The sequence below is a fragment of the Cuculus canorus genome, chromosome 1 (assembly GCF_017976375.1).
Source record: "Cuculus canorus isolate bCucCan1 chromosome 1, bCucCan1.pri, whole genome shotgun sequence".
Classification (NCBI taxonomy): Eukaryota; Metazoa; Chordata; class Aves; order Cuculiformes; family Cuculidae; genus Cuculus; species Cuculus canorus.
The window spans coordinates 198,025,205-198,051,842 of NC_071401.1; the positions used below are offsets into that span (position 1 = coordinate 198,025,205).

Sequence of the window (26,638 nt, forward strand, 5' to 3'; positions counted from 1 at the left end):
ACTTTCCCTCACCCATGACAAATACATTTTTTAATCTATTTTTTACTTTTGATATGCAAGTTTTTGAGAGTTTAACAATATAGTCTGAAATTACAAAGTCTCTTCTGAGCCAGCCTTCAGCTTCTGTGCCAAAATAATGAAAATGTTTACATCTCCTATCTCTGAAGGTGTTAATAGCACAACAGATTTATTTATTCTTTTTGTCCACTTGATGTCATGAAATTAGACAATCTAGTTTGAACCATCAGAACCCCCAGGAAATGGATTAAAGTTCATTTGGCTTATATTACAATATGATGAAGTTGTAATGCAAATAATATGAGCACTTTAAGAGAAGTGAAATAGCTCCCATGGATGGTAGCAAGTGATAGCAGAAAATTTGCCTATAGATATAATATCAATGATTCAATTATTATAAATATAAATCATATATGTTTGATAGTATCAGAAGGGGAAGAAATAGATTGCCAGGTAGGTTTTGTGTACTGTTTACTTTTGTGAATACAAATAGACAATAATCCTTTGAACAGAATGTTTTGTACTTGGGATGTAAACAAATCTAGATTCAAATACACATAGTGTTTCAAAACTATTGTAAGAACAACACATTTCATAAGAACAGCAGCTAAAAATTAAATCAATGTAATCAAAGTAATTGAATGTTCCATTTCTGAAAAGTAATTGTTCTGTTAGGAAACCTGCTGACAACTTGGGGAAGAGAGTGACATGAAAACAAAGGTTATTTATATAATTTCTGCCAAATTTGTAGGTCAGACATAAGCAAAATGAGTCATATTTTGTTTAAATGTAAACCAAACAACATGTTGCATTACAGGGGCACCTAGGAACTTCCTCATTTGCTTTGGCAGATAGCTGATCAGGTGGTGATTTTTCATTCCTTTAATGTTTTGGACATATGGTCTGCTAAAAGAAAAAAACCCAGCCTCAAAGATAGATATACAAAATTAGAGGCAGGTCTCTAAAGAATTTAAATCATTAGAAAAATACATAGAAAAACACTTCAAGGATAAAGCACTGACTTCAGGGGTAGATATTACCTCCATATCTAACACAGGCTTAGTTTTACAAGGAATGCTAAAAGTTTTAGAAGTGTAACCAAGCTGAAAAAAATATTGATATTTTCTGACATAGCAGTGCAAATAATAAAATATTTTGGTACTTTCCCTTTGTCATGCCATGCTGCCACACAGAAGTATGCATAGTAGATAAGAGTTGGTGTAAAAACCACATGTGATGTGTTTTCATTTCAGTTAGTTTGGAGAGTGGCTCTTTGCACAATTTACTGCACAGACAATAAGTACTGAGTCTGCACTGTCAGTGCAGTGGAACAAGCTGTTTCATTTCACAGCTTTCCAAGTCATTTATAGCCCATAGAAAAATTACTTAACACATGGTGGCATATGTAACTCTATAAAGCTTTCTTTGAGAAGGAGGTGGAAGATGGCATTTGTATACACAAATATATCGATACACATACTCAAGCTAACACAATATGTTAGCACTCTTTTGTGTTATAAACCTAGTAGGCACACTATCGTGGTAGCTGAAAATGAAAATTTTGGTAAGAACCTGCGTATTCCTTCCTCACATCATGATTTCCAGATTCTCCCTCAGATTTATACTGCAGCTCTGAGGCTCTTCAGTGAAATATGCTTAACGTCTTGCTCATACCTCCCTGGAACTACATACTGGTGAGCACAGTCGTGTGCGCGGCACAGCTTGGGTACCAGAGCAGATGCTTCTGCACTGACTGTTCATGAGGAAAACAGGTAATGCTATTATATTAATAGATTTTCTTTTGTGAACCTACACTACCTGGTACAGTGGCAGCAGCCCATTGTCAAGATGTTATTTCTCTATCATTAAATAAGAATGATTACTGAAATAATTGTTGCTAGTAAGACTAATAAGTATGAGAAATTGCCTATTCAGTATAATAGTAAGAGCTGTGATAATTCTAACAAGGCTCTTTGTGTCTAATATGGTAAAGAAAGACAAATCTGTCTTCCATGGCTACCAAAGTGTTTTGTGGCTGGCTGCAGAGAACCTAGGAAATTTTAGCACAGTAATGAATACTTGTAATTATTACTAGGATTCAGCTACCTGCGTAATCTGTCCAACAGAGTAAGGAGGGATAATCCTTCCCATTAATAAGGACAGATGTGGAATCAACTCAGTCAGAACTGGACAAATGTGTTAACCCAAATTTTGCTCAGGAGGGACAGTCAGAAATGTTATGCAGACTATTCCACAGTATTATGCAGAATTCAGTTATACAGTCCCTGGAGGACTGATGCCTCGAAGTATTGTTCACAGTAATGTGGAGAGGTTTCCTAAAGTTGTTAACAGTTTGGAGAAATATCAATTTACCTTTCAGGTTCAGCACAGAGTCTTCTCTTAAATGCATTTATTTTAAGAAATTGCAAACTTCCATTGGAATCTTTATGGTGTAAGGTACCTGCTTTTCATTGAAATACGTATTTTAAATTTTCCCTCTCGTTCAGTATTCAGCAGTGTCATTATTCTTCATTTCATGCAATGCTGATTCCCTCAAACTGCTGTAATAGACATAGCCTAAATTTGGCATTTCACTGCACTGTTGAACTGATGTGTGTAGTTAAAGTCCACAGAGATACATTTGAATAAAAAATATCATATGAAAACTCAGAAGAAAAAATGCAGGAACAGTACTGCACTTACGTAAATGCACTCACAGAGCTTTGTGAGGAAGCCTGAAACGGTGGAAAGAGAAAGAAAGGGAAAATGTGCTCCTGTTTACAGTGTTCATGAGCTGGGAAGAAACCTGTTAAGTAAATGGAATTATATATCACTTAAAAACCAGCGGTGAAGCTCAAAATGATGTCTATGTTCCAAGTGGACTAAATTACTCTATAGAAGAGGCGTCAATCTTCTAAGGATGTTAAAATGCCAAAAATGTTTCTGAGTTTCTTAACTTTCATGGGGAGTAGGGGAGGTGGTGGAAGGCCTCTTACAAAGACAGGGAGAGCTGGAAATTATGGATTGTAGAAAGAGAGAAGAGTCTAATGTTCAGTAATGGGAGAATGTGATAGGTTGGTATGAGATGTGTAAAGGGGAAAATGTTTTATAATGCAGGACTGAAAGTTTTCCAGTATGATGACCTAAAACATTTATTCAGGGCCTTTAAGAGTGAGGAAAATAGACAGAGACTGATCCCTGGAAATCTTACATCTCAGGTGCAGATATCTCTGACTGGTGCTACACTGGATGGTGGTACTCAATCCCCTGCTCTGGGAGTTGAGAGTCTGTCCTAAGTAAGCAGTCTTGAGGCTATGATCAGTTGGCCTTCATCTGGATTTGGCAGCAATTCCACCTGCAACTGGGAAACTTTTCTGATTAAATTTTTGTCAAAACTGTATGCCCTAAAACAGGTGAATCAGAACACACACATATTTGCATTTGAATATGTGCCTGGCCGGCTGGCTTAAAAACTCCCTCTAAATTTTCTGAACTCACTGAAGCACAAACCACCTATATATAGATATAAAGATCTCAACCCTTCTGTAATTTGTTAAACATCTTTTTCCGATTCTGGGCAGTATGTATGCAGTAGGACCTGTATAATTAACCAAACCTTTTCAATAATGAATACTAAAGAGTATCTCAAAGCAAGCTAACGCTCTGACAGCTCCTGTAGATTTATTTTCTGGTAACTGTCTTTAAAGAGAAATGAGGATTTTTTTAGTGTCTCCTGCCACAGCAGAGTGAGACTGTTTTGAGAGTTAATGCCTCACAGACATTATGCACTGAGGCCAACACTCATTATTTTATCAAGAAGCTCTGAGATTTAGTACTGCTCCTTTGAAGACAGCTGTTGTAGTCTTGCTTGCAATTTATCTTTTAAAAATTAAAGCTGTGCTTGTGGGAATTGAAAGTAAGATTTTTGCAAGTCTTCATCAACTGAAAATGCAACATAGGCTATTTGCATAATGTGATTTAAAATTTGTCCAGTGGATTTTGAAATGTAAAATATCCGGAACCCTGAAAAATATTATTACTGTTGTATACTAATTGTAATTTTGTAATAAAGTATAACGAACGTTGTATTTGTGATCATAATTCATGAATATGATTCCACTACCTGCAGGAATCACACAGGCTGTCTTTACAAGCTTCAATCAGTTTTGAACAGAAAGTAAAAAGTTTTCTTTTCAACTAAAACCAATAAGACAAAGTTTAGGAGAACAGAATAGACAATTTCCTGGATTTAGAACTTAGGAAGCACCCTATACTGTAAGAGAGAAGGCCGAATAAAGATCTGAAGTACAATTCAGGCTTACATGAGCTGAAGAAATATGTCTTGCTCCAAACCACAAAAAGAGTCGCCACAAAAAGATTCACCACAAAAAGAGTCTTGAATGATGTAAAGAAAATTTTAAAACTCTACGGCACTGCCTTTTCAGGAACCCTGAAGAGACCTGATATGTCTACTGAATATCTGCTTGAAATTAGCTTAAAGATATGAAATTGCACTGTCCCTTGAGGTAGAGATCATTAAAGACTTGCTAAGCTTCACCCAGGCCATGGTTAGTTACCATGCCAGCTGATACACTCAGCATCACTAGACAAAATCTTGTGATTAACAGTAAAGTATCATGAACATCAGCTAGCAATGGTATTTGTGAGTGATCCGATGCACAACAAACTGTTTTCCAAAGAGGAAAACCAGCGTATGTGTAATTTCTTACAGAATACAAATGTCTCAATTTTTCTGAACTAACTAGGTCAGAAAAGACATCAACAGCTGCAGAAAATCTCAGAAATACGTTTGACTGCTTAATGAGTATGCTGAATATTAAATGATTGAAGACAGAGAAAAATTCATAAGATCTGGACTAGTTAGTAGTTCTCATTAGCATTTGACGTTATTTAGTGAACAGCTGTTCACTGAGTTCCTAACAAAAGTAATTAATCACTGAGAACATAAGCATAAAAATAAAAGTAGAAATGTTACTTAAATATGCAAATATTGGGTTATAACTGTAGATTATCTCAGTAACAGAAACAATCAAATTTCCTAAAAATCATTTCAGATTATGATCTGCCTCTGGAAGGAAATTTTCCTAAATGTCTGTGAGGCTACTTTTTCAGTACTAATGAATATGATTGGATCTGAATTCATCTTTGTCAAATTCAAAGTACAATATCTTCATTCATTATGTAAAAATGTGTTTCATTTGATTCCCTAAGAGCACTATCACATTGTCCATCTTCTTTGGAAAATTCTACATGTTCATACTGAGACTCTACTACTCTGCCCATTTGAATGGGCTTATTGACTGTGGTGGTAGCTGTAGTTATTTCTGTAAAGTGATTTTCATTGTGAAAGATAGGGCTCCAAGGATAAAGAACCTGAAGACTATATTCTGCCTTTGAAGTTATTTCAGCACAATTTTACTGTCTTATGACAACATGTATGAGAGGTCTCCCATCACATGTGGTTTCACAAGCACAACTTTGGGGATCCAGTGCTTAGCAGTAAGTCTGCGAGTGCTGTTCTATTCATCTCCCCCTCAGTGCTGATTCATAAGGTCTCTGTACTGATAGCTTTTCCAAAGAAGTGGAGGCTTTATTTACCAATCTTACTATCTTCAGATATGGAATTTGAGGATATGTATACAACATGACTCAGGTCAACACTATTTTTAACTTCTTTAATAACTTTTACTCTTCCTTTCTGATACAGTTTGACCACAGGAAAAAATGCAGCCATTTAAATCCATAAACTAAGGACATCATGCCAATGCAGCAGATGGCAAATTTGATCCTGAAATGGCTCGTAAGACATCTAATTAACCTGTGCAATGAACTCAACTTTGAAATAAAATTTATACCAAATAGTTCAATTGAACAATGGATACAATCTTCTACATTAAACAGAGGAGGTACCCATCATGCAGTCAGTTAATAGTCATGATTTCCAGCAAATTTCTGTCTCAGGTCCCTTTATGATACATACTCTCAACTGCTTACACAAAATGTTCCTTGTAAATTTTTTGTTTGCTTAGCTTACTAAGAGTAATACCAGTGGCAGTTAGAAAAAAAAAAAAAACCAAAAACTGAGGCTTAAAGAGCATGAAAAGCTGTATAACGTTATCTAACCCAGCAGCAAAATCATTATGTAATCCTGTTTTCTTTTTTAGTTCTGAGTCATATGGAAGAGAATTTGTTGTGCAGCGCTGTTTGAGTGGTCTATCTTGTGTGTTTACATTTATTATTTGTGCAAAATTATAAGTAATTATAAGCAGGTCTTCTTATCAGGAGGGTCAGACAACTACAGCTACAGACAGTAATTGCAACTAAATGTATACTGGTAATCTTCAGAACTTTTCTGACCTATCTCAGAGAAGCACAAAGAGACAACATAATAAGGAGCTTTCAAGCTCTTATGCTGAATTTCTTTCCTCTCTCCATGTGACAAATAAGCCGCAGCAAAGGAGTACTTTTTTATCGAGAATGCTTCAAAACACATAAGTCTGCTACCCTGCTGAGCAGTGTACTTTCTGACTTTGAAAGCTGTTATGCTTTGAAAACAGGCACTGGCAATGGCAGAATTAACTCCTCTACTGTCAAAGACAAACCTGGTGCCACTGGGAACTACAAACACGGTTTCTGAGTGTTCCTCAGTGCTTTACCCACCAAACCATCATCCTACTGGTTAGACAAAGAAAAGGCAAAGGAAAACTGGCTATTTTGTTACTTTTTAAATAACCCCTTATTTACAAAGCCTGTGATGAGATATGCCAAGTCTTACTGGCATACGTAAGGTAAGGAAAGAATATAATATATTAGCTGTATGCAGTTGCAGCAGGAAAACTTCAAGTAATAGAACATAATTACCTGGGAGGAATTTGGCCAACTCAGCGGTTATGACAATACTATGGAGTGTTTAATAAACAGTTGCATTGGATTGCTGCTTTAAATCTTGGTGAGATATCCCCTTAAAAAGAAAATAATACCATTCTTGGCACCAGTCTAGCTGTAAAGAACGTCTTTACCAGTAACAAGTCACTGATTCTTACTCATCTTAAAATGGCATAAACAGGCATTGATGCCGAAAGAGCTCTCCTCATGTTCTAATCTGTCTCTTCCCACACAGTTTCCCTGATGTTATTGCTTTTAGCCATAGATGTTTGTACAGCTGCCTAGTGAATTAGTTGTCAGAAATGATCCTACTATCTGCTACTTCTACACCACCCTCCCCAGTGTATTGATTTTGGGTTAGTCACCCAGCTCGATTTCAGCACAACGAGCTGGAGAGAAGAGAAGAATGGCATATTTCAGCAACAATGCTGGTTTATGATAAAGTGTGGTTTATAAAGCAATTGTAGACTGATAATTCAGAGAGTAAAGAACTGGTGGGGGCCTCCAGACCAACCTCACATTCACAGTAGGGTTAACTACCAAATTAGATCAGGTTGCACAGAGCTTGTGTATTGAGTTTTGAAAGTCTCCCAACCGAAACTCCAGAGCTTCTCTTGGCAGACCTACCCAGTGTTCAGCTACCCTCACGGTGACTTTTATTTTTTTTTTAGTTTTCCTTATTTTCAGTTGGGATTTCCCTTACTATATCTTGTGAATGTTCTCTTCGCTTTTTTTTTTTTTTTTTTTTTCTGCAGAGCTCTGAAAACAGTTTGGTTCCATCTTCTCTATACTATCCCATAAGGTAGGTAGTTAGGCATAAAATAGCTCACTTCCTCAATGTCGCTTGTACTGGCCCCTAACCATCTTACTGGCAGTCTGTTTGAGTCTCCTCAGTATCTCCAGAGGTCCCAAACCAGATAGCTTGTTCTGGATGTGGCCTCACAACACAGTGGAAGGGAATGATCCCTTTCTATGACCTAATCCTTGCATGATTCGTTTTGCAGCCCACTATGCAGCAACAATGATCACAAAGCCATTTCCCAAATTAATATTGTTTAAAGAAAAATTTTTGGTGTCATTGTACCAGTGACTTTCTTATAGAAAATCTGATTCGAGCAGTGCTTTAAACAACTTCTGTTCTGTTGAGCAGAAGTGAGTGGACACCACATACTCAAGATGAAGACATATAAAAATTGATTGCTGTGCAGGAAAAGGACATTTTCTCCAATGCCAGCACTTTCAGGTTTTTTTTAAATTGCTTTGGGCATCAACTGTATGTTTTTAGTTTCAGTCATTTTAAAGAAAACTAAAGAATATTGAATTTGCTTTGTGGTTGAGAAAAAGCAGACTGCTTGAGAAAAAAATAGTAGCATAAAAATCTCTTTTCATAAACCATATACTTTACTGTCAAAAATAAAAAAAAAGTGCTGCCTTAGGAAAAGAGGTTTTGTTGATAGCGGTGGTGCTATCAACAAGTTCGTACTTCTGCATGAAAGCAAGTCCAGTTGTTTATTCAAGGGTTTTGCTGCAGGAGATGGAAATCAGTTCTCTAGCAGAAATGTAAGCCCAGTTCTACATTGTTTAGTTTTGCTGCAGGGAGCTGGACAGATCAGATGCACAGATATTTCTGATTGGTCATGTATGGCTGGGTTTGCTCTTTATATAAACAGAAGGCTGGTGATGATTCCCAAAGGCTTCTAATACTGGGAATGTGTGTTCATTAACTGAGCTGGACTTAGTTGAATGTAATTTACATAAAGACAGCTTGGCAGTTCTCATAAGTGAGCAGGTTTCCCTCTGCACCTTTGGCCCAACTGTTACTCTGAAATCAATGAGGAAATGTAACAGCCTGGCTAATTTTTTGTCAGCCACGTACAAGAGGTGCGATTGTGGCATAGGCTATGAGCACGTGTGTAACAGTTCACTGGGAGGTGTTCATAGTTCAAGGATACGTCAATTCCTCATTATCATTCTATATAGAAGTCAAAACAATGAAATTTAGGCTTTTCCTCACTCTTGTTTTGACAGACATATGCCTGGCTTCCTTGTGGGCTGCTCACTCCCCGAGCTTTAAAGGTCTGAGCTTCAAAACACATCCATGATATGGATTATAAGGGTTATTTTATACCTTCTAACCAGTTCCCACATCAGCTTTGTCCCTCCCAGTTTCATCTTTGTTCCTCTGACAGTTCCCAGATATCTTCCTTCTTCCCAGCTGGTAAATGCTACCCTACTGGGATTCGTGATCTTTGTCTTCCTTCCATTAACCGCTAACTATATGTCTATATACTGATGAGTTTTGGACCCGGAAGAAATTATTGAAGTACGAAATAGCGAACATCTCTGAACTGTTGAGGATATTTCCATCCACGTCCCAAGCCCTAATTCAAAAATTGTGCAGGACTATGGTTTAAATCTAAGACAGGTATTAATATATTGCTATATATCCCATTACTCAGTTGTAAAAAATATTAGGGATTTCTGTAAACAAGAAGGAAGTTATTAAATATAAATGTTGTGATTTAGCCTCACTTACTTGTGTTTCCTGTCACTTCTTTTCTCCCAAGATTATAACTGAGCTTATAACTCAGGGTGTTCCTTTTGCAATGAACTATGAGGACATAAACAGAGATACAGATGCTATCTCCAGAGAGGTACAGAATTCAGAGAAAAGCATATATGGTCTCTCTAGACATCACAGGGCTTCTTGCCAAACATGCCTTGGGTCAACAAGGGACACTGCTATCTGCTAGTGTGTTTCAAAAAAGGTTTTCTTTCAGCAAATGCAAAACATCAGCTCTTCTGAGAGACAAAACCAATTAAGAGACAATCACTTGCTCCAGGTACAGTTTGAATCACGAGAGTGTTCCTAGTTCTCTTCTCTCTCAAGAGCTTTGTGTCAATCACTGAATCTATAGAAGAATTCTGCAGGCTGTCTATAAAACCTGTATGGCATTGAGTTTTTTTAACTCTTACCAGTGAGATTAGAAAGGTGGAGAAAAGAAAGGATTAGTTTGAGGCCTTCCTTAAGCAGAACCAAAAGACAAACTCATTTTATTGCTAAGATGATCACTAATCCTGGTAGAATTCCTGTTGCCTTCAGAAAAATAAATAAATACATAAATAATAATTTGAAAAAATTCTCACTGATTAACAACACTGAATTTAGAGAGCTGAAATATTAGGTTATATGATGCAATGAAAACAGAATTAGTATCTGTAATCTAAAGATGCACAAAATTGGTTAATTTAGATTTGTAATCTGCTTTAGTTTTCATCTGTAATGAAATAAACCCAATTTCACTTATTTATTTATATGTGTATTATTTCAAGATGGTTATGTTGTATTTGAGTAAATTGTTGACCCAAAATTTCTCCCCTATTCTATTTTTCACCTCCTAATTAGAGCCTTTTCCAACAAAAAAAAAAAACCCAATTGACACCATTTTGTGCTTCTTGTTAGTTCAAGATAATTATGGAACTTAACACTCCAAATGGTAATTACACTTGCTGTTGAGCACAGCAGCCATTTCAGAACTGCAGAACAAATCAAATTAGCATTTCTGTCAAATAAAGTTAAATGTGCTTAAAAGTTACTTTTTGATGCATATAGAATAACATTTTACAGTGACTGTCACCTACCGTCTGTTGGAGCTAGACCCTGCTGCTAGCATTCATCTGCCTGAGCATCAATGTCTATATCTGAGGCAGACGTCAAGGCTCCTTTTATAGCAAAAGAAGAGCAATTACTCTTCTAAAATGTGGTTTGTCTTATTTGCAAATAGATCTCTAAAATAGGTCAGATGAATTGTATCTTCAAAATGATCTTCTTCTTTTCACTGATTGGAAAAGTTTTATCTAAGTCGCTGATTCTCTCATAACTCCCATGATTAAGTTTCTGATTGCATTATCAATTCCAGAGGTCCCAGCTGTATAAGAATATTAGATTAGATTTTTTTTTTAATATAGTAGACAAAACTCGAGGGTTTTAATTAGACACTTAACACAGAAATAGAATGAATATGAGACTGAAATATAAGCTTTACTATTCAGAGAAATTCCTAGACTACATAAGGAGGTCACATTTGTGAGATATAAAGGATCGGACCAGAATTCTCTTTATCGTCTATTTAAGATTCAAAAGACATTGCCAATTAAATAAATAATCATTAAAGTATTGTAAACGTATTTAAATAAAGAAGATCATTAAAAGAGTAGAACACATGCAAGTAAATTGAAAAATTGAATGTGATTAATGGGATTCACTGCCTTTTTATGTGACACCCAGTATGAAACACAGGTCTTGTGTTTTTGCTGTCCATTGCAGTCACAAACAGTAACATTTATTTTCCAGATAATTAAAGCTCAAGAAACAAAAGTGATATTTAAATAATAGAGAATCCTGCAGACACAGGTGAAGCATTTCATTTAGAACTGAGATGGTTTGTCTTTTTTCCAACTATGTATGTAGCGCTGCTAGGAGGTTATAATACATATAAGTATACTTATATATGTGTATGTATGTGTGTGTGATTCAATTCAATTATATATGTGCATTCACATATGTGCATTTGTACAAATATGTGTCTATATATTACTGAAGCTGTCCTAATCCTAGAAATCTACATATATTAAGCCTACCTTGACAGCACAGAGTTTTTTATCTTGTTGAATAATCAACACTAAATACTTTTGCTCTAATTTAGGTTTATAAAGTTATAGCTTGTTAAATTAACTTAGTTTTGCTGACTCTGCTTTTGCTCCTAACATCTAGTATTATACAAATTTTCCACTTCAAATTGTTCATAAATCTTGCCCTCCATTCCACACTATAACTGCAACTTTTTTTAAAAAAAGAAAGAATCAAACTCCACTGACATCAGAACAAAAAACAACTAGAGGAGCAAAAAAAATTACACAGTTTGGATATTTCTCGGAGGAGAAGACAGGTGATCTGAATTTGAACCAGGAGCTGCAATTGATTCCTTACATTTGTATATGTCACTTTCTCAAATGAAGTGCTGCTTCTTTAAAGTAAATACAGTACAGTGTATAATTCCAGTGAAAACCTGGGGATTTAAACACATTGAGCAGGGCAAAAGTGGTGCCACACCAAATAATAGCCTTAAAGCTGTGGAGTCTGAACTCAGGTTTACTCAGAGGACAGACTTCCCACCTTCAGGGATTATTTGAAACACTTCAGTTGCTGAGACAGCTGAGACAGCTCTCCAAAATTGTTGCTCCTGTGTTGTTCAGAGCACTTCAGAGCTTCTCATTGCATGATACTTCTCTCGTGTCAATCTTAGGCTGATGAAATTTCAGTGACTTTCATGGAGTATGTCCTGATCTAAACTGTTATGCAATATTAATTTAGCCTACTACATCTATTTGATTGTGCATGTCACCTATGTATGCCATGACCATGGATATACCTTCTATACAATATATTGCATTGAAGCAGTGTTTCATATACAATTCAATGAAAAGTATTAATTTGAGTAATTTGTTTCAACATTTATTGCAGAACTCAAAAGGCACTACACGGAATTCTGACTCCCAATAGCAAAACTCCCGTTAACTCACTCAAGGCAGTCTCAGCTATCATAAGCATGAAAAGATGCTTTTTATGTAATTTTATGAAGTAATATGTACATATATGTACATATACTAAGAAATTGTTACTTAATTCCATTCATACAGTGAGTAAGAAAATATATATTAAAAAAGTCAAAGAATCCTGATGGTCTGCAACATAACTTGTCAATAGTTCTTAGATCAATAACTTTAAAGATATGTCTTGAGATAAATAAATAAAACCCACTAGACAGGACCTCGTTGTATATCAATTCATTTCACATAAAATGAGCAACCTAAGATGAGAAAAAAGATAGGGAAAAGATTAAATGGGAATGCTGTGGGACTTTCTTGGCTGTCTTTATGTATTTCCTTCTCAAAAGTAACTGAAAGAAGAGACTTTTACTTGGTACATTCTGGTAGAAAGAGATGAAATATTCGTCACTGTTCACGTCTTGCTTGCTTGATTTCTTGTAAAATATGGTAACTGACAAATTTATCTCCTTTATTTCGTGTGACTCAGGCACAAAAGGGGTTTTCTTATCAAATTGATCACAGGATGACAACAGGAAAAAAAGGTATGTATGCTTTCTTTTTTTTTTTTTTATATATATATCAATTTTAAGGATCAATAGAAAAATGGGTTCTTAAATTATGTAAGCTTGTACTTAGGTGTTTGCTTAATTATCTTAACCGTGTCTACACAGCACTCATCTTGTGCAATAGGAACAAATCAGTAGACCAAGGCAGTTGGTTCTGAGACATCTAAATCTGTATTAAATAGAGTTGAGAGCTTTTACTTGAAACTGGAATTACTCCAGTCTGTGATACAAATGTTCCTTTTCTGCATGCAATCTGGTTCCATCTGAAGGACCTATCATTGTCTTTGACATATTGAGGGACAGGAGTGCATAATGATGTCAGAGAGACTATTTTCAGAATTAATGTAAAGCAGAGAAGCACTTGCTTTTAAACTGTACGTATCAGTAACTAATGCATTTCTTAGCAGGGCCATGCTTAGTGGGGTGTTTTCTATGATCCCCAAGATTATTTTTTTTAGTGTAATTTTGCTTGCAGAATTTTTTCCTCTGTATTTTTCCCATTATGTTGTGACTAAGTTAAGTTTGAAGATTTTTGTCTGTATACAAAGAGGTTAGGTTTGATGCAAGATAGAATGGACAATAATGGACTTAGATTTATATCTGTAAGATGACTACACTATTTGTGAGACTACAGTTTTTGTGAGACTACAGGACTGATTGTCTACTGTTTCATGGTCATACTGAATTGACGCTAAAGGTAAAATATTCTCCCATCTCAAGTGAAATGGAGAGGGATGAAGATTTGCAGCTTACTTACATTTGTCTACAGGAGGCTAAATAGATAAGTGCTTCTAGGACAAGGAGAACACAAGGTATGCAATACCTCTATGAAAACTTCCAGAGGGATAGCAGAGGGCCTGACCATATGCAGTCTCTCCTCTTAATCCCATTTTGTGGAGGGCCTAATAATACCTAAATAATCCATGTCAAAGCTGTATGTTATTCCAATGATTGAATGTGATTTGAATATGAATTTGAGATTGCAGGGACTTAATAGTTGAGAAGGACTGATGGAAGGACAGAACACACAGTGTGCATTATGTACATTTTCTAAATATAAGCTTTGTCTTTGGTCAGTAATTCCATTGGCTTAACAAAATGATGCAGAAACCCCGAAGTTCCTCTACTAATCATCAAAGGTGACTTGTTACTATTAGAAAAGGTATTTACACAAGGCTTCCCAATAGATACACTCAAAGCATTTTCGGCAGTTGAGAACATAAAGGAACCCTCATTTTGTAATAGGAAACTATGTTATAAAGAACAGGTTACTCATTCAAATGATTCATTAGGAAACTAAGGAAGAAATATGTCAATTTTACATATATATTCCCAGGTTTTTGTTATTTTTAATTCTAAATTTTAATTTCATAGAAATCTATAATCTTTTTAATAAATCTGTTGTGAGAAACTTGTTGACATTCACTTTTATGATGAAATAAATTCCTATTTTGTAATTTGGATTATTCAGTTAAAAGTAACCATGTAGATAGATTCACAAAATGCATCTAAAAATATCTGGCCTCTTTTTATTTAATTTACAGTCATAACAGATGTAGATCTCTGAGAAAGCCTTTTGCTCAAAAGTATAGCAGAATTTGGAATAATTACATCTTTTGATCGATGCTTTAAATATACATCCATCATTTCATTTGATCCCAGACAGGAGAAGGGAAGAGAGAATTTGTTTGTATTTTCTGTGTACATGTGTGTCTCTTCTCCCAGGATTTGCATAACTTCCTATTATATCTGTTTTTCAAGCTGTGTTCAATTTAGAATCTTTAGCCAGTGGCAGAAAATGTTACTTGAAACAAATCACTCAGCTTTGTTCAACAGCAAAACTGCAATGTTTAATTTTGGAATTTGATTCAGAACAAGTAACCTGAGGGGAATAGATGCTCCAATACAGAGGAGATTGATTTGTCTTATTATACTTGAATGCATTCTGATGGAATCTATTTCTCATGTAGCATTCTTGAAACTATCCCAAATATAAACCAGAATACTAATCCTTATTTTATGTAATTCCAGAGAAGCATGCTCAAGACATTTTCTGAAAGTAAACCAAGACTCCTCAATGCCTCATTCTCTTTGTATAATTTTGTAAATATGAAGTAGCCCTTTTAGTTAATGGACTAACACCTGGACAAAGTTGTTGAGGCGAAGAGCAGCTCCTAGGCTCTGCTTCCCATACTCTGTTTCCCTTTTAACATGAAAGCTAGTTTCATGCAAAAAATGTTCATCAACAGGAAAAAAACCCACCCTCTTGTAAATTTTCTTCCATTTTTTTTCCAACTCTGCTCAGATCCCTCTCTTTGAAAATGTCAGCTTTCATGTACAAATTTATCATGGACTTAAAAACCTATTGTTACACTGTAGCGTTTCCAAATTATAATAAGCAGAAATATAATTTTACAGGAATTCAAGTCATTTTACTTGTAGGAGTGTTTGAAAAGAAAACAGAGTATGAAGGAATATACAAAGTGTGGAAATAGTGTAGGTTTCACTTTTTCAAACATGGAAAACTGTGTGAAAGATGTGTCTGTATAAAGTCAGAGATTTGCATGTTGCTCTGAACATAAACAGAACTCCAAATAGCCTTTAAACCAAAGTTTACACGAAGGGGTAAGGCACTGTCACTCTCTCAAACATCCAGAGACAAGAAGGCATGCCTCCCTTTTCTCTCATTTACTTGTCAAGAAAGAAAGAAAGTTTAAGATGATTTGACTAGTCAGAAGGGCATAGTTTATAAGAGTCAAATTATTACATTCAATTCACTGGAATTCCTTCAAGAATATAACAGAGCATTCCATGAATACAAATAAGGTTCTAAAAAGCAAAACAGTTAGCCAGGCACAGCCAAGGCGATCAGGTGGCTGGTGAAAAAACACTATAGATATTAATGAGCAGCAGGAGGAACTGGAGGAACCAGTAATAATCCACAGCATACTCAGCAGGCATTGATGGAATTTAAATAAGGAGTTTTTTCTAGTAAATCACACTAACAGAGTGATTATTGTAGGCAATATGTCACCAGATTTCTGGAAAATATGAGAACTTCTAGACATTACAGCAGTCTGAAACATGAAGGCAGATGTATGTATCAGATGTTTGACCCGGCAGATCTTCAGAAACTTTATGCATTTTTCCAAAGCATGGAAACTCAGTCACATTATGTTATTATCACATCACAATCAGCCAGAGTGCAAAGCCAATGTGGCAGGCAAAAAACTAATGAGGACATAGAAAAGAAAGTACAACAAAAAGAAAGCATAATAAAAGGTGTTTCAGAAAAAAAAGAACTGTGCAATGGATGGCATCAATACACATGCAAACCCATGGACCATTGGTAGAACTAATCTCATCTGATATGAGCCATCTAAAATTTAGCTATGCAAACTAAACTATATGTTGTAAATTTTCATTATAATCTTTTGGTTCTTAACAGATAGTGGAAAAGGTCTGACTTTCCAGGTAGCCAACTATGCAGGGAATCCAGAATACTGTCTTTGCAGTAGGAGCAACTCAGTTTTATACCTACAGACACATAGATCTGGGGTCATTTAAGATGTGCTAGTGAAATTGAAGTATCTAGTCAGGGATGTCAGATGTGATGAAGAACCTGTGAGATAACTACAGCTTCCTGGAGCAGAAATTGAACTAAGGGAAAAAAATACTTTTGGGTATTTAAAACAGCGGGATAAACTTATGTTTAAAGCCCCTGAATCTGCTTCTAGATAAAGATATATAAACTGCATCTTACTCTAGACACACAGTACGTCGCTTTCTGCGCCTAAATTTGACTTCTATTTGATTCCCTCTCCATCACAGCCTAGTAGTAGCAGAGTAAACAATACACAAAAGGGAAGAGCAGCATATAATAGACTAAAGCAATTACAAATGTCTACATGGGACAAACTGCTAGGAATTCTTTAAGAGAAATAAACAGTCTGAAGCTTTTCCTTAACAGACAAATCATTATGCACATACTGTTGCAATGGATAACACTTTTCATTTAAGCTATAAGTCCAAAAGACTACTGTCATAGGACAAAATAAGCATTATGAAAAGCATATTAATCTGAAAATAAACTGGGGACAAAGCACAAGGTTCTAATTATAGATATGAAAGCAGACTATCATGAGAATCGTGAGAATCTAGATAATTTCATTATAGGAAAGGTTTATATACATTCTAATGCACTGATTTTCAAAACTTTCTGTCTTGAAACACAACTTACAGTCCAGTAATTTTGAGCAGTCTCATATAGTAACATAAATATCACCTGAAGTTTAATGTTAGCTTGCCATGTGATCCCATCTGGAAATTAGATACATCTGTATGTAAACACCATTCAAGATAACTGTTTGAACATCAGTCTTAAAAGGGGGTTCATAGTATAGGTGCATGTGAGGAAAAATAAAAAACTCCTTTCTGCATCCCCAGCATCATAGTTTCATTTCTAAGAATGTTATGAACCATCTAACAAAAGAAATAAAGAATAAATAACCTTTTAAATGACAGACATACAAGGTTCAACACAAAAAAAGCCCCAAGACTAGCCCTATAGCACAGGAATGAAGAATGGGAGAGGAGAGACAAAGAGATAGTCATTGATCATCTCCTAACTTGTCAATAGAGAAAAGGCTCAATTCAATAACTTCACTCAGTATTAATATATGGATGTTCAAATACGGAAGTTTTCTTACCCTTGGTCGGAAAACCTTGGTGTGCGCTAACCCACAACACTTTGGGAGTGAAGCAGTTTTTAGCTTATAACAACATCGCTGAACTTGACCTCGCACCCTGTTCATCAGACCTGGCTCTCTACATTTTCTACCTCTTCCCAAAGTTCAGGTCAGTGCCGAAAGGAACGTATTGTTTGTTGGTAGAAGATGTGAAAGCAAAAATCACAGAGATCCTCAACATTCTCAAAAAAAGATCTGTGGAATTGCTTTGAATATTAGCAGCATTGTATGCAGTTGTGTGTCAACTCAGGAGGGAATTATTTTGAAGGAGATTATAGTTGATTTTCTTAATTTGTTAAACCAAAAGAGTTACAAGCACACTCTTGAGTTCTTGTATTTTTCTTTGTGTTGGACCTCGCATAATACAATACCAGCTCCTTTTACATAAACTACAAAGGTTAAGGAGCTACAAAGGACTGCTAAGTACAGAAACAAGTTATAATATTCTTATTTTTTTCTAAAAAAAGACTCAAATAAATAAAAAAAGTGGACTCTTAATACAGAATGGTTTGGTAGGAAGAGCTGTGTTATCATTTGTAGGCAGGCTTGGAAAAATCTATTTATAAGAAGTGCTTGATAAAATGTGCTATGTGAGGGGAAGAATTTGGATTTTGAATTCTTATTTCTTTCCTTGAGTATTAAATTCAGCAAGCAAGAATAGGCTAGAAGTTAGGAAAACCATTCCACGTCAAGGATAATCAACCACTAGAACAGACTAATGAAGCTGTAAAATCTCTATCACCCCTAAGTAATTTTTGCTGCATGAGAGAAAAAGACCTTTAGGAACAACATTATATTTTGAAGCAATGGGATGATCTCTTGATTTCCTCTCAGCCCCATTCCTGCAACATCATATTTGAGGACAGAGCATTACTGACCTTAAAACACATCTATTCTACTTACTTTTTTTTCCTGGAGTATGCCCAAAATTCCAGGTCCTAATCATACAGCTACGTGGAGGAGATCACCTGAATTATCCAGGAAGATGATATTTAAGAGCCCTGCTCAGTACCTCCTAGTTTCATTGTCATAACAGAAGGGAATTTATTTAGAGTTTAGCAATTCACTTTCTATCCTATTAATGCTTCAACCTAACTTTTTCTAATTTTAAATGAACACCGACCATGAAAATTGACTCTATTTCAAAGTTGGTTTAAGTTACTGACTAGGTGAAGAAGCCCTTCTTCAGATTTAAACCAGCTTAAATCCAGGTCCAGCAACTGTATATTCCAGCGTTATCGCCTTTAATCCATTTTGGTGGAGTATCTCTCTGTCTGCTTTCTATTGTTCTACCATTGAAGATCATCCTTGTTAACTGGCATTTGTACTAAATGTGCCAGTTGGTATTAAAAAAGATTTTCTTCTTTTTAAAGACATAGATTACATAATTCTACCAATTTATATTTTTTTTTGTCCCCAGAAATGAAACCATGTAGCTTTGTCAGATTTCTGATAGACTTCGTAGCACTTTGATTCCCAGCCCAAACACCAACCTCATTATATCTGCAAGGAGTCACAAGCAGAAATCTCTTGAAAGTCCCAAGTAGCGTTATGTTAGTGGAAATGTGTTTAAGAGCTAGGCCAATAAAAGTATTAAGAACATCAGGTAAGTAAATTAGCTTTCCAAGGGATTACTAAAGCGACATAATAAAGGGTAATATTCTGATTTCAAGATTTAATACTTGTGCTTTCAGTTTTTTCTGGTTTTCTTTTTGCTTGTTTGTCATCTTAATATTTGTTATATATACAGATCTCATGGGAAAAGTAGACTTTTAAAAATAACTTAAAAAAATTAAAAGAAGTTAAAACTTAAAAGACTTTAAAAAAATGCCAAATTTTAGAATTTCTCACCACACAATTTAATGGCTAAGAGCTATCCAGAACCAGCTCTTATAAGAGTGGTACAAGCTGTTGGCCAGCCAATAGTTAACCATTGTTAGGTTTCCTGGATTACTTACTTCTCTTTTAATTACACTTTTGAATAAAAATTTAGGAACAGAATGATTTGCAACTATGAGAAACAATGCTGTTTATGATGTGGGTAGAAGAATTGAGAAAATTATTTTTTCTTTTTTTTTCCTGCTGTGTTTATGTATCTGTCTGCATTCTTTATTCTTATTTAAATTCTTCTTCCTTCTTTTTTAGGAAAACCAGCTGGATTATACTGGCAAATACCTCAGGATGGCAGATCTAATTGCTCCAATTATTACTGGAGAGGCAGGTGAACAAATTAAACTACTGGGCCAATCAGGAAGAGATGAAAGAATATTTCCAAAAGTTTAGAGAGTTTACCATTTCTTCAAATTAATGTGATATTTAGATATTAGTAGTATGGCTAGTCCTAGCTTAAAGGAGCATGTATAAAATAGTATAGATAACTTAAAAAGAAAAGAAGAGAGGAGGAATATTGTTATTGCCTAAGCCTGATTTATTGCTTAAGGTTCCCTTGTGACAGAAAATGTATCTGATATGTTTAATTTTTGAAATTAAAATCTGCATTCCCCAAAATAAAAGAGGTGCAGTATGAGCAGATCCACATGTGGCAGGCTGACTGCAAGGGCTTTCCCTACTTATTTGCTATTCCCTTGTGTCTCTTTTTCCCTCTGTACTGAAGTAACTACTTAAGTAAGAAATCACCCTTGCCAGTATTTTCTGTTTTAGATTTTGTTGGCATTGATTAAACTTATGCTGTTAAGACTACTGCACAGTAGACCGTTGTAAAACCCAGTAGCAAAAAGCAAGGTTGTGATTTCATATTAAAGACAGCTTAAACAATCCCACATTTAATTTTAGCCTTTTTACTTATAGAGATAGTAGAGAAGTCTGAAAATACCTAATTCTTTCAGTTAGATCTCTTCCTGGGCAAAGATCACATTTTACTGATCAATGTCTTATTGCACAAACTGACCTCATCTACATGTAAATCAAAATGGCAATAAGACTACAAATCAGATATTACAGGTGCTAAAAATGCGTTTTAAAAAAGAGATCACTAGTCTTATATTGTTTTATATGAAAAACATAATATACAGCAATTTCTTTTCCATGTACTACTGGATATGAATGCAAAACTAAAAAATGCAGTTCAAATACTTCTCTTTAAATTCATGGATAAATATCCATCACAATTAAGTCAAAAGTTGCATATTTAGTCAGTACAGCATTCTATTGATTCAAGAAAAATACTTGAATGTCCGGACTATTTTTTGCAGGTTGTCTTACATTTTAGTATATATTAGATTTAAAGGTTAAGTACTCCTGAGATGTTTTATTAGGAAGGCAGTAAATGGCAAAAATAGCGTTTAACGTGTGCTAGAACAAAATACATAAGTGCTCCCTGCGGTTTTGAGACACTGCTCTGAAAAGGCCTTGAGAAGAATTGGATTGGACCTTGGTGCAGAAACATGGAACTATTCCAATATAACAGAAATTCTCAGCTATTGTGAGAAAGTGCTGGCTCTGACTCGGGCATTTATTGCTTATCTATATACTGCCTGTGTGAATGAGTGAGGGATTATGTTGTAGGAGACAGGAATTTTCTTTTCAGAAGATTAAGTTCAGTTTAATAACATATAAGAAAAATAAACACATTAGTGTATAATTTGTAAATTAATTGGAGACTACTTTTTCGTAACGTTGGGCATGTGCATAATCTTGGGCATGTGTATTTACATTTCCTCTGTCCATTCATTTTCTGACACAAACATAGATGTGAGTAGTTTTATGACATTTAATGATACTTTGATTTTTTCATGGAAATAGAATCACTATGGTTGGAGAAGAACTCTAAGGCCTTCAAGTCCAACTGTCAGCCCAACACCATCATGCCTATTAAACCATCTCCCAAAGTGCCACGTCTAAAATTTTTTTTAACATCCCCAGAGAGGTTGACTCCACTACTTCCCCGGGCAACCTGTTCGGATGTTTCACCACTCTTTCCGTAAAGAAATTTTTCCTAATCCCCAGTCTAAACCTCCCCTGGTGCAACTTGAAGCTGTTTCCTGAATCTTATTGCTAGTTAGTTGGGAGAAGAGACCAACACCCACCTCACTACAACCTCCTTTCAAGTGGTTGAACAGAACAATAAGGTCTTCTTTCAGCCTCCTCTTCTCCAGACTAAGAATCCCAGTTCCTTCACCTGCTCTTCTTAAGGCTTGTGCTAGACAACCTTCACAGGCCTTGTTGCCCTCCTCTGGATGTGTTCCAGCAACTCAAAGTGCTTCTTGTACTGAAGGGCCTAAAACTGAACACGGTATTCGAGGGTGTCGTCACCAGTGCCAAATACAGGGGAATAATCAATTCCCTACTCTTGCTGCCCACGCTATTTCTGATGCAAGCTGGGATCCTCTTGACCTTCTTGGACACCCGGGCACACTGCTGGCTCATGTTCAGCTGGCCGTCAACCAGCACTCCCAGGTCCTTTTCAGTCAGGCAGCTTTCCAGCCACACTTCCCAAAGCCTGTTGCATTGCATGAGTCTGTTGTGACCCAAGTGCAGGACCTGTCACGAGGCTTTGTTAAACACCATACAACTGACCTTGGCCCTTTGATCCAGCCTATCCAGATCCCTCTATAGTGCCTTCCTACCCCTGAGCAGATCAACACTCCCACTCACTTTGGTGTCACCTGCAAACTTAATGAGTGTGCACTCAACGCCCTCATCCATATCACTGATAAAGATAGTGGACAAAACTGACCTCAAAACTGAGCCCTGGGGAACACCACTTGTGACCAGCCTCCAACTGGACTTAACTCCATTCATCACAACTCTCTGGGCCCAGCCATCCACCTAGTTTTTCACCCAGCAAAAAATATACCTGTACAAGCCATTAGCTGCCAGCTTCTCTAGGACAATGCTGTGGGAGACAGTGTCAAAGTCTTCTACTAAAATTCAGATAAATAACATTCACAGCCTTTCCCCCACCTACTAGGCAGGTTGCCTAGTCATAGGAGATCAGGTTGGTCAAACAGGACCAGTCTTTCACAAACCCATGCTGGCTAGGCCTGATCCCCTGGTTGTCCTGCGCATACCTGGAGAGCATGCTCAAGATGAACTGCTCCATAATATTTGCTAATACTGAGGTCAGGCTGACAGGTCTGTAGTTCTCCAGATCCTCCTTACAGCTCTTCTTGTAGATAAGCTTCACATTGGCAAGCCTCCAGTCATATGAGACCTCCCCTGTTAATCAGAACTGCTGATAACTGATGGAGAGTGGCCTGGCAAGCTCTTATGCCAACTTCCTCAGTAATGTGAGGTGGATCTCATCCAGCCCCACAGACTTGTGAATATCCAGGTGGCGTAAAAAGTCATTAACTGCTTTCTCCTGGATTATGGGGGGTTTATTCTGCTCTCTGTCGCTGTCTTCCAGCTCAGGGGGATGAATACCTTTGGGATAACTGGTCTGACTATTAAAGACTGAGGCAAAGAAGGCATTACGTACCTCAGCCCTTTCCTTGTTCTTGGCGGCAATGTTCTCCCTTGCATTAAAAAAATGATGGAGCTTCTCCTTGGTCTCATTTTGCTGTTAACGCATTTGCAAAAACATTTTTTTGTTGTCTCGTACAACAGTAGCCAGATTGAGTTGTAGCTGGGCTTTTACCATTCTAATTTTCACTCTCCATGGCCTAACAAGATCCCTTTACTCTTCTTGAGTTGCCTGTCCCTTCTTCCAAATGTGGTAAACTCTCCTTTTTTTTCCTGAGTCCCAGCCAAATCTCCCTTTTCAGTCAGGTCAGTCTTCTTCCCTGCCAGTTTGCCTTATGACACATTGGGACAACATGCTCCTGCACCTTTAAGATTTTCTTCTTGAAGAATGTCCAGCCTTACTCAAACCCTTTTCCCTTTAGGACTGTCTCCCAAGGGACTCTTTCAGTCAGTGTCCTAAACAGGCCGAAGTCCGCTCTCTGGAAGCCCATGGTAGTGGTTTTGCTGACATCTACCTACCCCCCACTCCCCCCCCTCCCTCCGCCCCTTACTTCACTAAAAATCAAGAACTCTATCATTTCATGGTTGCTAATCCTAAGATGGCCTCTGACCACCACGTCTCCAGCTAGTCCTTTTCTGTTTGTAAAGAGCAGGGTAAGCAAGGTACATGCTCTGGTAGGCTCACTTACCACCTGTGTCCAGAAGTTATCTTCCACACTCGCCAGAAACCTCTTCTCTGCTGTGTTGTATTTCCAGCAGACATGCAGTAAGTTGAAGTCCCCCAAGAGAACAAGGGCAAGCAATTGTGAGACTTCTGTCAGCTGCTTGTGGGATGGTTCATCTACCTCCTCATCCTGGTTGGGTGGTCTATAACGGGCTTCCAGCAGGATAACTGTCTTGTTGGTCTGTTCCCCTCATCCTTACCCATTAACACTTGACCTTCTAATCACAATCATTGAGCTCTACACAATCAAACCCCTCCCTAACATATAGAGCCACCCCACCACGGCTCCTTCCTTGCCTATCCCTTCTGAAGATGTTATAGCCATCTATTGCAACCCTCCAGTCATGAGAGTCTTCTCACCACGTTTCTTTGATGGCAACTAAGTCATAATTGTCCTGCTGCACAATGGCTTCCAGGTTTTCCTGGTTTTTATCCATGCTGTATGCATTAGTGCAAATGCATTTGAACTAGGTTACCAATTTCACCCCCAAGACTGGCATGCCACCCCTAGGCTTATCTTCAGTGAGCCTGGTTATATCGCCTTCCCCCTTTGAACCTAGTTTAAAGTCCTCTCAATGACTCCTGCCAACTCATGAGTGAGAATCCATTAACCCCTTTGAGACAGCTGAAATGCCTCTGTTGCTAGCAGGCCCAGTGCTGTGAAAACTTTGTAACAGTCCTCAGTCTCTTACTAACCATTGCTAAACGTGTGACATCCTGATGCTGCTTCAGTAATTGAAGCTTGACACGAAGCTAAGAAATTGGAAAGAAACTGGAATTTTCTTGGAATGGATTCACTGGCTGTATCTGTTCCAGACAAATCACTGAGCAAAGTGAGAGAGATGTGCCTGAAGATCCTAGTCAAAATTACAAAAGAAACCACTGTTGAAGGATAAAAGTATTTCTGCTTCTATAGCTGCAAAATACATTTGCCTGAAAGGGCAACTGTTTCCAGAATACTACCCACACAGTACGGGAGTATTTTCAGCTTCAGTTACTCTTCAGTAATCGTTGTAACCTCTTTCATTTCATAGAATTATAGAATGATTTGGATTAAAATGTACCTTTAAAGATCATTTAACCCAACTCCCCCACTGTGGGCAGGGACATCTTTCAGTAGCTCACACTGCTCCAAGTCCCGTACAACTTGACCTTGAACTCTTCCAGGGATGAGACATCTGCAGCTTCCCTGGGAAACCTGTTCCAGTCTCCCACCTCCCATCCTAGAATATTTCTTCCTTACGCCCAACCTGAATCTGCTCACTTTTAGTTTAAAACCCTTGACCCTTGTCCTGTCACTACCGGCCCTTGTTAAAAGTCTTTCTCCATCTTTCTTGTAACTCCCCTTTAAATACTGGGAGGCTGCCTGCATACGCTATCAGGAAGATAACTGGCCTTTGTAGGTTTCACAGCAAAGACGACTTTTGTCTTGTAGCCCTCTGTTATCCGAGGGCTCCAGAGGTGGCAGAGGGGTTTCCTCTTTATGAAATGGAGATCCTTCAGCATGAGCTCTCAAGAGGCTCAGAAATAAAAAAATAAAATACTGTTTTTTAGCTCAGACTACTCTGAATAGATGAAATAAAAATCATAGTATTGTAAAATTTGCCTGTTAAAGTATGTTATTATCACAGAGCATGACTATTTTTTTCTTTCCTTTTAGTCTGCCACTAAAGCAAATACACAGCATGCAAAAAAAGAAAATTCTGGAAGAGTTCATTTAAGGTTATGTAAGCAATAAGTGTGCATCACTAATATATCATCTCGTCGAAGTTCAGTGAGTATGTGCGATCAGATTTTGAAAGAGTACAAATCTATTCCTTCTGATCAGGTGTGGAAATACATCTACAGAGGCTTTACTAGATTATTCTGTAATTTTCAGTTCAAGTTCAGTCCTTTATACAAACAGAGGGTTTCTTACTTATAGGACTTCATTTTACTTCACTCAAAGGATGATACTCAAAGGACCACTAATAATGGGGGAGCCTCTAAGCCATGACAAAACTGTAGACAAGTTTTTTGGTATTCAGGACATGGGCTGGATGGGAATTTTTAAAAAAAAAAAAAAGGTAAATGACCCACTCTCTTAGAAGATGCGGCTAGAGAGACACTCCGTTCCTAAACAAAATTATTATGACAATAATGAGGCAAAGCATAGAGGATGACAGAAGCACTGTGAGTACTCATTCACTCTAAAAAAACCTGAATGAATGAAGTCAGGCCATGCTTACCAACATATTCATCTTTGCCTAAAGAGACTTTGTTTGAGGTGAACCTCAATGTCTGTAATCCTAGAGGAATAATATTTTGCATGTATATAGCATCTTCTAAATGAGATGATCCAAAATTTCTTGATAGTAAAGGATTTCCTTTAAAATGCTGTATGTATCTATAAATATATCTTCTACTAGAAATAATGTTAGCTCGGGATTCACGCTTTTGAAATATATAAAAATAATTTTCTCCATGTATATCTTAATTGGGTAAATAGCTGGTAAGTGTAAAATACCATCTGGCATATACTGGCTGAGAAGCTTCACAGGACAGATAGACCAATCATGATCTACAACTGAATCAAGATAGTAATCATGTGCTTTTAATCAACAGTTTCAATCCTTACATGGAACTCAACTGGGTTTTTTTCG

General features: G+C 36.8%; 1 protein-coding gene and 1 long non-coding RNA gene across 2 annotated transcripts in view; one reads left to right on the forward strand and one right to left on the reverse strand.

Annotated features, from left to right (window-relative positions):
- The window catches only part of PCLO (piccolo presynaptic cytomatrix protein), a 362,471-nt gene that overhangs the window by 15,662 nt on the left and 320,171 nt on the right, over positions 1-26,638 (reverse strand). The gene's annotated exons all lie outside the window — the stretch shown is intronic.
- LOC128850942 (uncharacterized) lies at positions 1,182-21,888 on the forward strand. The gene is made up of 4 exons (XR_008448201.1): positions 1,182-1,790; positions 7,680-7,726; positions 13,022-13,076; positions 19,994-21,888. It is a non-coding gene; the product is annotated as an uncharacterized LOC128850942 (long non-coding RNA).